The sequence below is a fragment of the Lynx rufus genome, unplaced genomic scaffold (assembly GCF_022079265.1).
Source record: "Lynx rufus isolate CCGP_SWC_20201006 ecotype Redwood Valley unplaced genomic scaffold, mLynRuf1.p SCAF_5, whole genome shotgun sequence".
Lineage (NCBI taxonomy): Eukaryota > Metazoa > Chordata > Mammalia > Carnivora > Felidae > Lynx > Lynx rufus.
In genome coordinates, this window is record NW_025814867.1 from 97,495,700 (window position 1) to 97,509,091 (window position 13,392).

The 13,392-nt window shown below is 35.5% G+C and overlaps 1 long non-coding RNA gene across 2 annotated transcripts in view; it reads right to left on the minus strand.

The window, feature by feature from the left end:
- LOC124526679 (uncharacterized) overlaps positions 1-13,392 on the minus strand; it is a 71,427-nt gene that overhangs the window by 35,756 nt on the left and 22,279 nt on the right. Inside the window, exon 3 of one of the 2 annotated variants that reach the window (XR_006965718.1) lies at positions 10,876-11,789. The exons of the other annotated variant lie outside the window; for it this stretch is intronic. This is a non-coding gene — a long non-coding RNA (uncharacterized LOC124526679). Of the gene's footprint in view, positions 1-10,875; positions 11,790-13,392 lie in introns of those variants that run through there. 2 annotated transcript variants of the gene reach the window in all.

Here is a 13,392-nt window from a genome sequence, read left to right on the forward strand (position 1 = left end):
TGAGAGAGAGAAAGAGAGAGAGAGTGTGGAGGAGGGACAGAGAGAGAGGGAAGGAGAGAATCCCAAGAGGGTTCCACACTGACAGTGAAGAACCCTACGCAGGGCTTGATCCCACAAACTGTGAGCTCATGACCTGAGCTGAGATCAAGAGTCAGACACAACCAACTGAGCCACCCAGATGCCCCTTGATGACATTTTAAAAGAATCACACTGGCTACTGTGTGGAAAAGCTAGAGTGGAAACAAAAGGAAGGATTAGGAAACTGTTGCTGATGTCCAGGGTAAAGATGGTGATGGTTTAGACTAGAATGAGATGAAAAGTGGTTAAGATGAAAAGTGGTTGATTTCTGGCTGGATTTTAAAGGCAGAACTGATAGAACTTGTTAATGGATTGAATGTGGGAAGGGAAAAATAGAAACGGAGAATGATTCCTAGGTTTTAACCTCAGCAACTGAGGGGAGAGTCATGCTGGAGAGAGATGTTTGAGAGCCACCAGCAGACTTGTATAAAATTTTTAAGGAAATATATACGTAACTATGTTCCAGGGGTAGAATAATTTATTCCTTGTGATATAAATATAGTATATTTCTTTGCAACACAAGTCCCAACACAGAGCCTATAATATATTCTTTTGATTGCAGGCATCAGAAACTGTTTCTGGAAACTTAAAGAAAAAGGGGAAATTTATTGAAAGGAGTCTTTTGGTTCTCTCACAGAATGAAAGAGAAAGCTGAAATCTCAACTCAGGAAGGGCAACAAAAAAGCCTTACCTTAGTGATAAAAGAGTTTGATACCATTAATACAATTCAGTTCCATGACTTTAAGTCCACCAAGGTCCTAGTAATGCCTTACAAAGCCATGTCTTCCCACATTCAATTCTTTCATCTAGTAAACAAAAGGGTTGAAATAAATCTTTGCAATGAAAAGGGTGGTCCTTGTACCAACAGCTTATTTGGAATGTGACTCTCAGGTCACATACTCTAGACTATCAGAATTTTCATTTAAACAAGATTCCCAAGTGGATTCATAGGCACAGTAAAGTTTGAGAAACACAGAACTAAATGGTTCCACGGCTATAAAGCTCTCTGAACTGGTCAGGTGTTTCATTTATCAGCTACATTGTGTGAAGTTTTTTGGATCCTGACCCATATAATTGGTTTTTTCTTTTTTTTTTTCTTTCTTTTTTTTTTTCAAAGCATGAGAGAGAACGTGAGTGGGGGAAAAGGGCAGAGGCGGAGAGAGAGATAGAGAGAGAGAGAGAGAGAGAGAGAGAGAGAGAATGAGAATCTGAAGCAGACTCCACACTCAGCACAGAACCTGACACAGGGCTCAATCCTACAACCCTGGGATCATGACCTGGGCTGAAATCAAGGATGGGATGCTCAACCAAGCCACCCAGATACCCCTCCCACCCATATAAATTTTATTTAAAATAGAATTATAAATAGATTTGTGTTAAATGACCACAAAATATTTAAATTGTGTGTTTAGTGTACACCTTAATTGTATATACACAGGAAGGTTATATCTTATAGAAACATGATAAACTTGCTGTACATCTCATGACTCTTCTGTGCAGGAAGTTCAGAGTTATTTTTCAGGCAAACTTCTACTTTAGACATATAAATTTTTTCTAACAACATATTTATTGCATATCATTCAATCTTTTAAAACTCATAGATCTGCTATTTTGACTGTGTCCAAATGCTCTGAAGTAGTCTTCTATTTATACTATAGTCTTCTATTTATACTACATAGCTGCTTTTATTGATCAGAATTCTGCATTTGTAGTCTTCTATTATTTATACATTTTTGTCATACTTTTATGACATTATTATTGAAAACTCACACTATCTACCTATTAGAAAATAATAGCAATGAAATGAAACCTATTAATATTAATGCTATTTTTTGAAGAAAAAGCATGATAATTTTTATTTGATGGAAGTAAACATTGGCAGCTCATTAAAATTTTGGCTCAGAATTGTGGTCCAGAAAGCCAATGGGTCTTTAATTGGAATATAACCTGCTTATGAACTCACAATCTCTTTAAATAACTTCCATGATCCCTTAAGTAATCATGTGCAAAAAATTCTCTGAGAAATATATCTAGTAGATATGATTGAAGGTAAATCTGTCAACTTTTTAAAGTAGATCAGCTATTGTAGATTAGCTTATCAGCACTGTTTGTTGAAATGTGGCCCTTAAACTTAGAATCACCTGGGAAGCTTATTAAACTACAGAATCTATGATTTACTCCAGATCTATCAAATCAGAATCTCTGAAGGTGGGGTCTAAGAATCTGCATTTAAAAATTTGAAAATTATTGGGGCGCCTGGGTGGCGCAGTCGGTTAGGCGTCCGACTTCAGCCAGGTCACGATCTCGCGGTCCGTGAGTTCGAGCCCCGCGTCAGGCTCCGGGCTGATGGCTCGGAGCCTGGAGCCTGTTTCCGATTCTGTGTCTCCCTCTCTCTCTGCCCCTCCCCCGTTCATGCTCTGTCTCTCTCTGTCCCAAAAATAAATAAACATTGAAAAAAAAATTAAAAAAAAAATTTGAAAATTATTGTAGTAAACATTAGATTTTCAAGTTTGGTTTTCCATTGACATTAGTGTCAATTTCCAATGACTGAGCCAAGAGTTCACCTTTATTGTTTCATATTACATTTGCTCAGACTCTCCATGTTTCACATTGGAATGACATTTTGACAAGTACATGGCTTAAATTTTTTTATTTTTCCAAAAGCTTTAGATAAATGTTTCTTCTTGACAACTCATTAAGAATTATACTAAGGCATATATACTAAGGCATAGCATTTCCAGAATACCTAAGAATACTTTCTTGGCCAGGATTGGGGATCACTTTATATAGAGGATCACTGTTCCACAGTGTGGGGGAGGGAGAAGAAAAAGGAAAGAAAAACCACAAAAGAAGAGATCAACTTAATTTAATATTTTAAAGTAGAAAAGCATTTGTCTGTTTAAAAATTTAAGAAAACTCTTGTAAAAATTGCTGCAACTTTATTTTTTTTTTACATTATGTGCTTGTTAAATCCATAGTAAAGCGAAGGTGGAAGTTCTTTCATTATCTTACACCCCATATAAAATAATATGAATGATTCTATAGTGTCTTTATTGTGCTTAGCACATAGAAAGTACACACACACACACTATATACGTATAGACTTATATATATATTTGTATATTTTTGTATAATATATATTTTATTTTTTATTTTATAATATATATTACATATATCTAATATATATATATATTTATAAATTTGGTGGGTTTTTTTGGTTTATTTATTTAAGAGAGACAGAGACAGAGTGAGTAGGGGAGGGGCAGAGAGAGAGAAAGAGAGAATCCCCATAGAGAGCCAATCACTTAACCGACTGAGCAACCCACACACCCTATTTTTTTTAAATAAATAAATGGCATATACAACATGTACATTTTTACACACTTTTTTGAAACTGATTATTTTCCAGCTGTCAATATACCACAGAATTTTTCTGTAGCAATATAAATCTAATATTCTGTTGTATTTGAGTATAATCATTCATTTAACCAAGCTCCTACTAAGGATAATTTACTTTCAATTTTATACTGCTAAAGGCAATTCCCAAATAAACAGTTGTACAATTGTCCAGTTTTTGAGGAGACAAATTCCTAAAGTGGAATTGCTGAATCAAAATTTATATATATTTAAAACTTCAACACATGTTGTTTTCCTACAATGTTGATTCAATGCCATTATAATTTATAACTGACTATTCTTTTATGATGGATATCTTTGTCAACCTGATAGTCAATAAATATAATCTCATTATTTTAATTGTATGTACCTAATTACTAATGAGAATATATCCATTTTATAAATTTATTGCCCCACTTATTTCTTTTATGAATGGTCTGTTCACTTTTCTAGTGGAATGGAACAGGAAATTTTAAATTCTAGTTAGTAAATATAATACCATACAAATCATAAAAGAAGGAAGATATTTATAACAAACTGAAATCAAATAAAAGTTGAGAAAGCCACATAAAATGAAACACAGAGAGGAAGACAATGAGAGAGAATAAGTCATAGAAGCAGAGGGATACATCAAAATGGGCATAGAAATAGAGGACACAAACCTTTTACACATCTATATACACACAAACATAGATATATGGAGAGGTGCACTGATGAAGGCATAGACAGAGATTAAAAGTAAATGGAGACACCTAAAGAAAATGTAGGCTAGGCATACATGCAGAGGCAAAGAAAATGACAGTCAGATGTATATACACAGTGGTATATAGAGTGAAATCACATAAAAAAAATACAGCACAAGCACATGTGGAAAAAATCTACACACAAAAGAACAGAGAGATGCAAGATAAGATATGCAGAAAGTAGACTTAGCAACATGGGGACAGGCAAAGTCAGAAAGGAGGCTTTCATGAATTAAAACCCTCTAATATGGTTTTTAAAGATACACTTACTAAGTCCTTTTAAATTTATGTGGCCTTATCATCCCTGGTAGCCAAAGTTAATATGTCCTGCTTTTTCTCCTGCAGGTCAGATGATCTAAAATCAAGGATTGGATATAATCACAGACTTAGATTTCCCTCTTTATTTTGAAAAAACACAAAGAAGTACTCTACTAATAACACATATACAAAATAAAACAAATTCTTATTTTAGCTGTTCCACCTAAATATATAAATAATTCATTCATTTTCTTTCTTCATTTAGACATAGTCATGAAACATGAAAAATGACTTTTAAAAATGATGTAAATCCTATATAGAGAAACATAGGTCTCAGCTGCTTCTTTTACTAAATCCTAATCCCCACATGATCCTAACAAATCTACCATTTTCTGAATTACTGCTGGGAAGGAGATGAAGAGAAAGAGCTAAAATAACAACTGGGAATCAAGCATCTGAAGAGATTACAGTAAGGTTAATCTAAATTGTTTATAAAGCTCCCTTCTCGGAGAAGGAAGAAAGTTCAAACACCACTCACTGGTTATTATAGCTACCCTACTATCGAGTTAATCAAATCAACTGCATGGAAAGTCTATCAAGCACTCATCAATCAACCGTTATGAATGACCAAAAACAAACAAACAAAAAGACTTAACTAGAAAACCATCAATTCAGCCTTGCTATACAGACACCGCCAAAGTATTGCAGGGACTCATAAATATTTTGAAATATGTTTAAATAATGTGTCCTGACTGCCAGTAAAATTTTTCCAAGCAAATGTTATTGAAAATGTTTGGGCTATCCACAAATGTTTTTATAAGCATTCCTACCAGGCAAGTACTGAAGCCTCAGAAAAAATTCTGGCCAACAGGAGAATTCATAAGAAAGAAGTGCTGAGTAAAAGGTGACCTAAGGAAATGTAGTCAGGAATATCCGAGCTGTTGGGAGGGTTCAAAAACAAATGCATGTTTCATGAAAGCTTCAGAAACAAATAGCTCTGGCTAAAAACAAACATTTGGACAGTGAGGACACACCCAACAAAAATGTTTGTTTGCTGATACTAACATTTTATTTGGCACGTATTTGCCAGAGCAGAAGCGGGCAAAAATAAGATAAATGCAAACATCTCACAGAAGGCAAAATCACAGTAAATTTATAAGTGTAAGAAATAGAACATTTGTTTACTGAACATAGAGCAAAAAATAGATATTTATGGCTTATTTCAAGTAATGACAATTTTACCAGCATAAAATCAGAAGCAAAAAAATTCCCTAAATATTAATTCTGTGGTACATTACTGTAGCTTTTACATGCGGGCAATGCTGCATAGTTCTTTTCAATTAGCTCACATAACAGTTCTCCGAGATCAGCTGATGATAAGTATTATTATCCCCATTTTACAGATGAATTATACTAGCTTGATAGGGCTGTTCCTTGTCCCTTATATCACATTTGCCTCCCCAAAAAAGATTTATTTTATATACTATTACTAATAGTTATTGAGAAAATAACCTGCATGATAAAGAGAAACTAGGAATTGTAGGAAAATATAAAAGCTTATTTATTGGTGCATTTCTTTATAGTAATTTTTAGAATGCCTGCTGTCCACTCTTTGCTTTCATCCTATGTCATAGTCACCATCATAATAAGTCTTAAAATACATAAAATCCTATTCATTTTTTTCAATTTTCTCCCTTAATTCCTGACCTAACCAGGCCCAAATTCTAAACGTTGTATACAGAGGCTCAGGTTCAGATAGTTTTCTCCACACTTCACTTTGCACTTCAGTTTTCTGGTCTCCTTTCTGCTTCTCTTTTCCCTCCTCCCCTTAAATGTAGTCAATTTCATAGGTTCTGGTAATACCTTTTTTCTCCCATGTTGACTCCTTTGCTAACTCCAACCTCTTCCAGGCTTCATGGTGGGTTGGAGAGAGAGAAAGAGTACCTTTATTTCTGGCCCCATTTGTCTCACAGCCTAAACCCTACATTTCCAACTGTATGGAAGAGATCTCCAATTGGTGTTCTCCATTAGTAGATCTAACTCAAAACATCTAAACGTATTCATCAACTTCCCGCACAATAAGCTGAATCTCCTCCATTTCCAAGGATGGCGATACCATCAACTATAGACTGAATGTTTGTATCTCCCTAAAATCCATATTGAAACCTGATCCCCCATGTGATGCTATTTGGAGGTAGGGACTTTCAACATGATTAGGGTCAGGAGAACTAAGCCCTCAAGAATGGGATGAATGCCCTTACAAAAGAGACCCCAGAGAGCTCCCTTGTGTCCTTCCTACGTGAAGACACAATGAGAAGACAGCACAAGGAAAAGGGCTCTCACCAGACACCAAATCTTCTAACACTTTAGTAGTAGGCTTCCAGCCTACAGAACTGTGAGAAATAAATTTCTGTTGTCTATTAGCAGCCAGTCTATGTATTTTGTTACAGCAGCTAGAGCAGACTAAGGCATCACCCTTCTAATCACCTTTTAGAAACCCCTCTAGCTCCCAGTGTCTATAGATCCAATTGCTAAATCCTATTGATTTTACTTCCTCAATATCTGTAACCCACATTCCTCTTTATTCTCACCAACACTATCTCAGTTCAACCACCAATCATCAACTGAATATCGGCTTCCCTACCAGTATTACTTCCTCTTCTGTTTTCCATCTCTTATTTTGCTTGCTGCTATAAAATTAATCCTCCTAAGCAATGCCCCACATCCCTATAGTAAACTGAAGCTCCTTGGACCTCTATTCCTTCAGGGTTTTGGTAGCCACGAGAAGGAGTTAGAACTCAGCTTCTAGGACTTACCATGTTTTCTTTTACTCCTCAAAATATGGATTTTGCAATCCAGCCAGAGGTATGTTCTCATGGGGTGGTCTTCAAAGTGCATTCCATACTTTTCAAATTCCGTGTTTATGCTCAAGGTCTTCATTTGAATATCGGAGTGTTTCAAACTCTCTTATTCACTTATCCAACTTCTTGCATTCTTTCTGATATAAACTAGTCATTATATATTTGGGGTATTATTGCATAACATTGTATAATAACTTTATTCTTTTAAAATTAGGTCATAAATAATTCCCCATGTTATTAAAGCTTTTCAAATATATCATTTTCAATGACTTAAGTAATTTCTCACTTGCCATTAAACATTTTCCTATTCATATTGTTAAAATTGGTTTTGCTATTATAACCAATATTGTAGTGAAAATATTTTATTATATAAATATTTATTTACATCACAGATTAATTCCTCAGGTTAATTTCCTAGAATTATTTTGAGTTAAAAAGTATGAATGTTTTTAAAATCTCTTTATACTGTAGATGGTGAAAATGTTTTCTGTAAAAAGAGTTTTGATTTAAAAAAAATTTTTTTTAACATTTATTCATTTTTTGAGAGACAGAAAGAGAGCACAAGCAGGGGAGGGGCAGAGAGAGGGGGAGACATAGAATCCGAAGCAGGCTCCAGGCTCTAACCTGTCAGCACAGAGCCCGAGCGGGGCTTGAACTCATGAAACACGAGATCATGACCTGAGCCGAAGTCGGACGTTTAACCAACTGAGCCACCCAGGCGCCCCCAAAAGAGTTCTGATTTAAACTTTTCATCAGAACTCACATTTTGGGGCGCCTGGGTGGCTCAGTTAGTTGGGCATCCAAATTCAGCTCAGGTCATGATCTCACGGTTCCTGAGTTCCAGCCCCGCGTCGGGCTCTGTGGTGACAGCTCAGAGCCCGGAGACTACTTCGGATTCTGTGTCTCCCTCTCTCTGTGCCCCTCCCCCACTCACACTCTGTGTGTGTCTCTCTCTCTCTCTCTCTCAAAAATAAAGATTAAAAAAAATTTTTTTAATTAAAAAAAAAAAGAACTCACATTTCATTTGTGGAATGACTGTTTTCTCCAAATCCTTGCCCACACTGGAAATTATCACTGCTTTTAAATTGCCCTATTCCAGAAATTAAAATTGGGACTGTATTATTTTGAAATTTGCATTTCCTTGGTTATTGATTATAATAGGAATTATCATTGCTGAGTTTTAATGTTTTTATATATTTCTCAAGTGTTTGTAAATCTTGTTTTATAAAATTCTTGTTAATATTCTTTGTCCATTTTTCATGAGAGTATTTATCTTATTCTGATTTTATTACAAATATTATTCTCTTTCTCTGAACTATGCACCATGTACCTGAATTTTTTTATATACAAAATAAAAATAAATTTTAACGTTGGCAAATTATTTTTTTCATTGCTATTATTTTTTGAAAGTTTTTCTTCCACTACAATACAGACTAAATTTCCTAAATAACATTCTTATTTGTCCATTTCTCTTTAACCACACTCAAATCTCCACCATCTTCCTATTCTTGCCTTTATATTTAAATCTTTATAATCTCATTGATTACAGTAGTTTCCTATCTCCCAGCATACTTTTCTAGCTCTATTCTAATTTATTTTTCTCAGGGAAATCATACCAATCATTTTATGGATGTTAATCTTACTGGGTCTTTCTCCAGTTTAAAAATCCCCAGTGACTTCCCATTGTTCTCAGGGTAAAAACTAAGACCCTTCATGAGAATATATGCACTATGGTACTTGCCTAACTCTAACTGCCTATCTCACATTCTCCCCATTGGTTTCTATCCCCAGCTGGCTTAATATCTTTCCTTCATTCACATGGAGTGTTTACTTTGTCCACTATGGTCTTTTTAACTCTTTTCCCTCCTGTACCTAACTAACTAAAATCTTTGAGGCCTTCACTGAAATACCATTTCCTCCAGTAAATCTTCCCCAACTCACTCAGTACATTGTGTTGTAATTGTTGTAAACAATAGCTACATTCTCCAATAGACTGTAAGCTCCATGAGGACAGGGATAATGTCTGACCTCCTCCACACTATTCTTAGTGCCTACCAAAGTGATGAGTAGTATGTATTAAAAGAAAAAAATGAGAGTGTATTATTTTACCAGTGCTACACTATTTTAATGACTTAACTATAGCTTTATAATATGTTTTACTATCTGGTTGGATATATCATCAAATTTACTTTATTTTTAAAAAGTAGTTTGAGTACCTTTGTCCATTTATTTTAACAGATAAGACATTTTTCCCAGTTCAAGAAGGAATATTATTGGTATATTTAGAATTACTTTGAAATAATAAATACATGTGGGCAGAAAAAACTTGATGTTTGGCCCTCTGATCCAGGAGCACAACATACTTATTTAAATCTTATTCAAATCTTTTATCTCCTTATTTAGAAAAATTGTTCATATAGATCTTGAATTTTTTAAAATTTTGAGATATTTTATGGGTTTGTTGTTATTAAGAAGGAGATCTTTCTTGTATTATAATAAACAATTTTGAGTGAAGTTTTATATTTAAATAATTTATTGTGAAAGTAATAAAGAGAGTTCTTCTTTACTCCACACCCAGTTTCCTCTGCTATTAACATCTTACATTAGTATGGTACATTTGTCACAATTAATGAACTGATACTAGTTCATTATCATTAACTAAAGCCCATGTTTTATTCAGGTTTCCTTCGCTTTTACCTAATGTCTTTTTTCTGTTTCAGGATACCACATTATCATCAGCAGTCATATCTCCTACAACTCTTCTTGGTTGTGATGGTTTCTCAAACTTTCCTTGGGTTTCATGACCTTGACGGTTTTGAGGATTCTGGTAAGGTACTTTGTAGAATGTCCCTCAGTTGGTATTTATCTGATATTTTTCTCATGATTAGACTAGGGTAATGTGTTTTGGAGAAGGAATCCAAAGAGCTAAAGTGGCATTCTCATCATGTGATATCAAAGGCACATATTGCCAATACGATTTATCACTGTTGATGTTAACCTTGGTCACCTGGCTTGAGGTCATGTTAGTCAGGTTCTTCTGCTGTCAAGTTACCATTTTTGGTCTTCTTCTCCACAATCTACTCTTTGGAATAATCTCCCTTTATATTTTTAACTGAATATTTTTATATAAGTGAAGGTTATTGATTTTAGCATTTATAGACTTTTAAAATATATTATAAAGATTAAACAGTTATCAAAACATTTAGCAATTATAAAATATCAATGAGAATGACCAAGAAAATATAATTTTTTAATCCCATTTTACAAAACCATACTTTATTTTGCTGTGGTAAGCAGTATTTCTATAATTTCTGGAAATACTAAAATTGTGATTCCAATATTTAAAAAAAATTTTTTTTTTAACGTTTATTTATTTTTGAGACAGAGAGAGACAGAGCATGAAGGGGGGAGGGGCAGAGAGAGAAGGAGACACAGAATCGGAAGCAGGCTCCAGGCTCTGAGCCATCAGCCCAGAGCCCGACGCGGGGCTCGAACTCACAGACCGCGAGATCGTGACCTGAGCTGAAGTCGGACGCTTAACCAACTGCGCCACCCAAGCGCCCCAATATTTTATGATTTTATAAAATAAGAATAAAAATTCATGGCAAATGCCAGGTTATAAGTCCCATGGAAATCCATTTTGAATAAAATTTGATTCATTTAGAAGCATTGATCCTGTATATGACAAAAAGCAATCTACCCAGTTCCATGCCTAACATGCTTATTGTGGTAGATTATATGACTCTTCACCAAATATTTCAGTTCCTCTCTGTATCAGTTAACTATTGCCACATAAGAAATTACCCCAACAACTTAGTGGCTTAAAACAATAAGCATTTAATATCTCAGTTTCTGCGGATCAGGAATGTGGAAGCTTAACTGGGTCTTCTGCTTCAGGGTCTCACACTGGGCTGCAATCAAGTTGTCAGAGCTGAAGTCATCTCAAGATTCAACTGAAGGCGAATCTGCTTTCAAGCTCATCAGTGATTGTTGGCAGGGTCCAGTTCCTTGTTGGCTATTGCACTTAGTAGGAGGCTCTCAGTTTTGTGTTGGCTGTGGCCAGAGGTCACTCTTAGTTCCTAGTCACATGAGCTTCTCCAACATGGCATCTTGCTTTGTCAATGTGAACAACCCAAGCAGGCAAGAGAAAGAACGAGAAAGTGCCAGCAAGAAAGAGAGTACTAGCAAGATGGAAGTAACAGTCTTGTTACATAACTTGATTATGGAAATCATATCCCAAAACTTCTGCTGAATTCCATTTATTAGGAGCCAGTCACTAAGTCCAGGCCACACTCCACGGGAAGGGATGACACAGGGTGTGAGTTCCAGAAGACAAGACCATTAGGAACCATTTCAGAAGTTGCCTGCCAAATCATCTCTGTGATGTTCTGCTACATGAGGATTATGCAGCCCTATCTTGTTGAACTATGTGACTTGCTTTGGTTCATGTAATCTAGGCAGAAATAAGACACTTTATAAGGTTTCAAGCATTTAAAACCTTATGTTATGAAAACTACCTCAGAGAGGCTGGAACTTCTAGAATGGTGGAGTGAGTAGCTTGGCAAATCCTCTTCCCCAAAAGCAACAACATTGCTGGACATTAAAAATATATATTCCCAACTATGAAAATTAACCAAAGGCATACAATTAACTAAGAAACATCTGTTCAAGAAAAACTACCAAACCTTGGGTAAGAACAGTGGGGTTTATGGCATTTTAGCCAAGGGAGGCTCCAACACCACCCTCAGGGAAAGCAGGCCACGAACACTATCATCTTCACTGCCAGAGTGGACTGACTTGATTTGGAACAGAATGGAAAATCTCCATGCCCAGGGCACTGTCAAAAACTTGATGACAATTGGGAGGGACAATATTGCAGGTAGTCTTAAATTGTGATTAAGATTAGGGCAAGCAACAGATTGCCAGATTTGTCAGAAATATAATGGGGAGATTTAAGGATGATACAACTTTCTTCATACTAAACCACAGATTAACTCAAAATGGATCACAGACCTAAATATAAGAACTAGATCTATAAAACTTCTAGAGGAAAATATAATAGAAAATCTTCATGACCTTAGGTTAGGCACAGAGTTCTTAGATGTGACACCAAAAGCATACTTTATAGAAGAAAAAAAAGTTCATAAATTGGATTTTGTAAACCTTAACTTTTTTTGTGTGCTTCAAAAGACACTAAGACAATGAAAAAACAAGCTACGGACTGCGAAAATCTTCCCATCATGTATTTGATAAAGATATTATTCATAATATATGAATAACCCTTAAAATTCAATAAGACAACTGAAAAAAAACTGGTGAAAGATTTGAATAAATATCTCACCAAAGATATGGTTAATACACACATGAAAAGATGCTTAAGTCATTTGAACTAGAAAATGTAAATTAGAACTGCAGTGAAATACCTTTCCATACCCATTGGGATGGCTATAATAAAAAAGACAATAACGACTGTTGGTGAAGAGATGGAGAAAGTGGAACCCTCATGTGTTGCTGGTGGGAATGTAAAATGGGTAGTCACTTTGTAAAAGTTGGGCAGTTTCTTGAAAAGTTACACATGAATTTATGTTACAACCCAGCAAATCTACTTCTAGGTATCTACCCAAGACGAATAAAAACACATGTCAACACAAATCTTGTGCTATGGATGTACACAGCAGCTTTATGTGCAATAACTGAACACCTGAAGCAACACAAATGTCCATCAACTGGTGAATAGATTAAAAATGTGATACATCCATACAACAGAAAATTATTCCTTTATAAAAAAGGAAACAAACTACCAATACACCCTACAGCACAGGTGAACCTTAAAAACATGGTAAGTGAAAGAAGTCAGACACGGAAAATATATATTGTATTCCCTCGTTAATAAAGAATGTCCCTGGGGCGCCTGGGTGGCTCAGTCGGTTAAGCGGCCGACTTCGGCTCAGGTCATGATCTCGCGGTCCGTGAGTTCGAGCCTCGCGTCAGGCTCTGTGCTGACAGCTCAGAGCCTGGAGCCTGTTTCAGATTCTGTGTCTCCCTCTCTCTCTGAC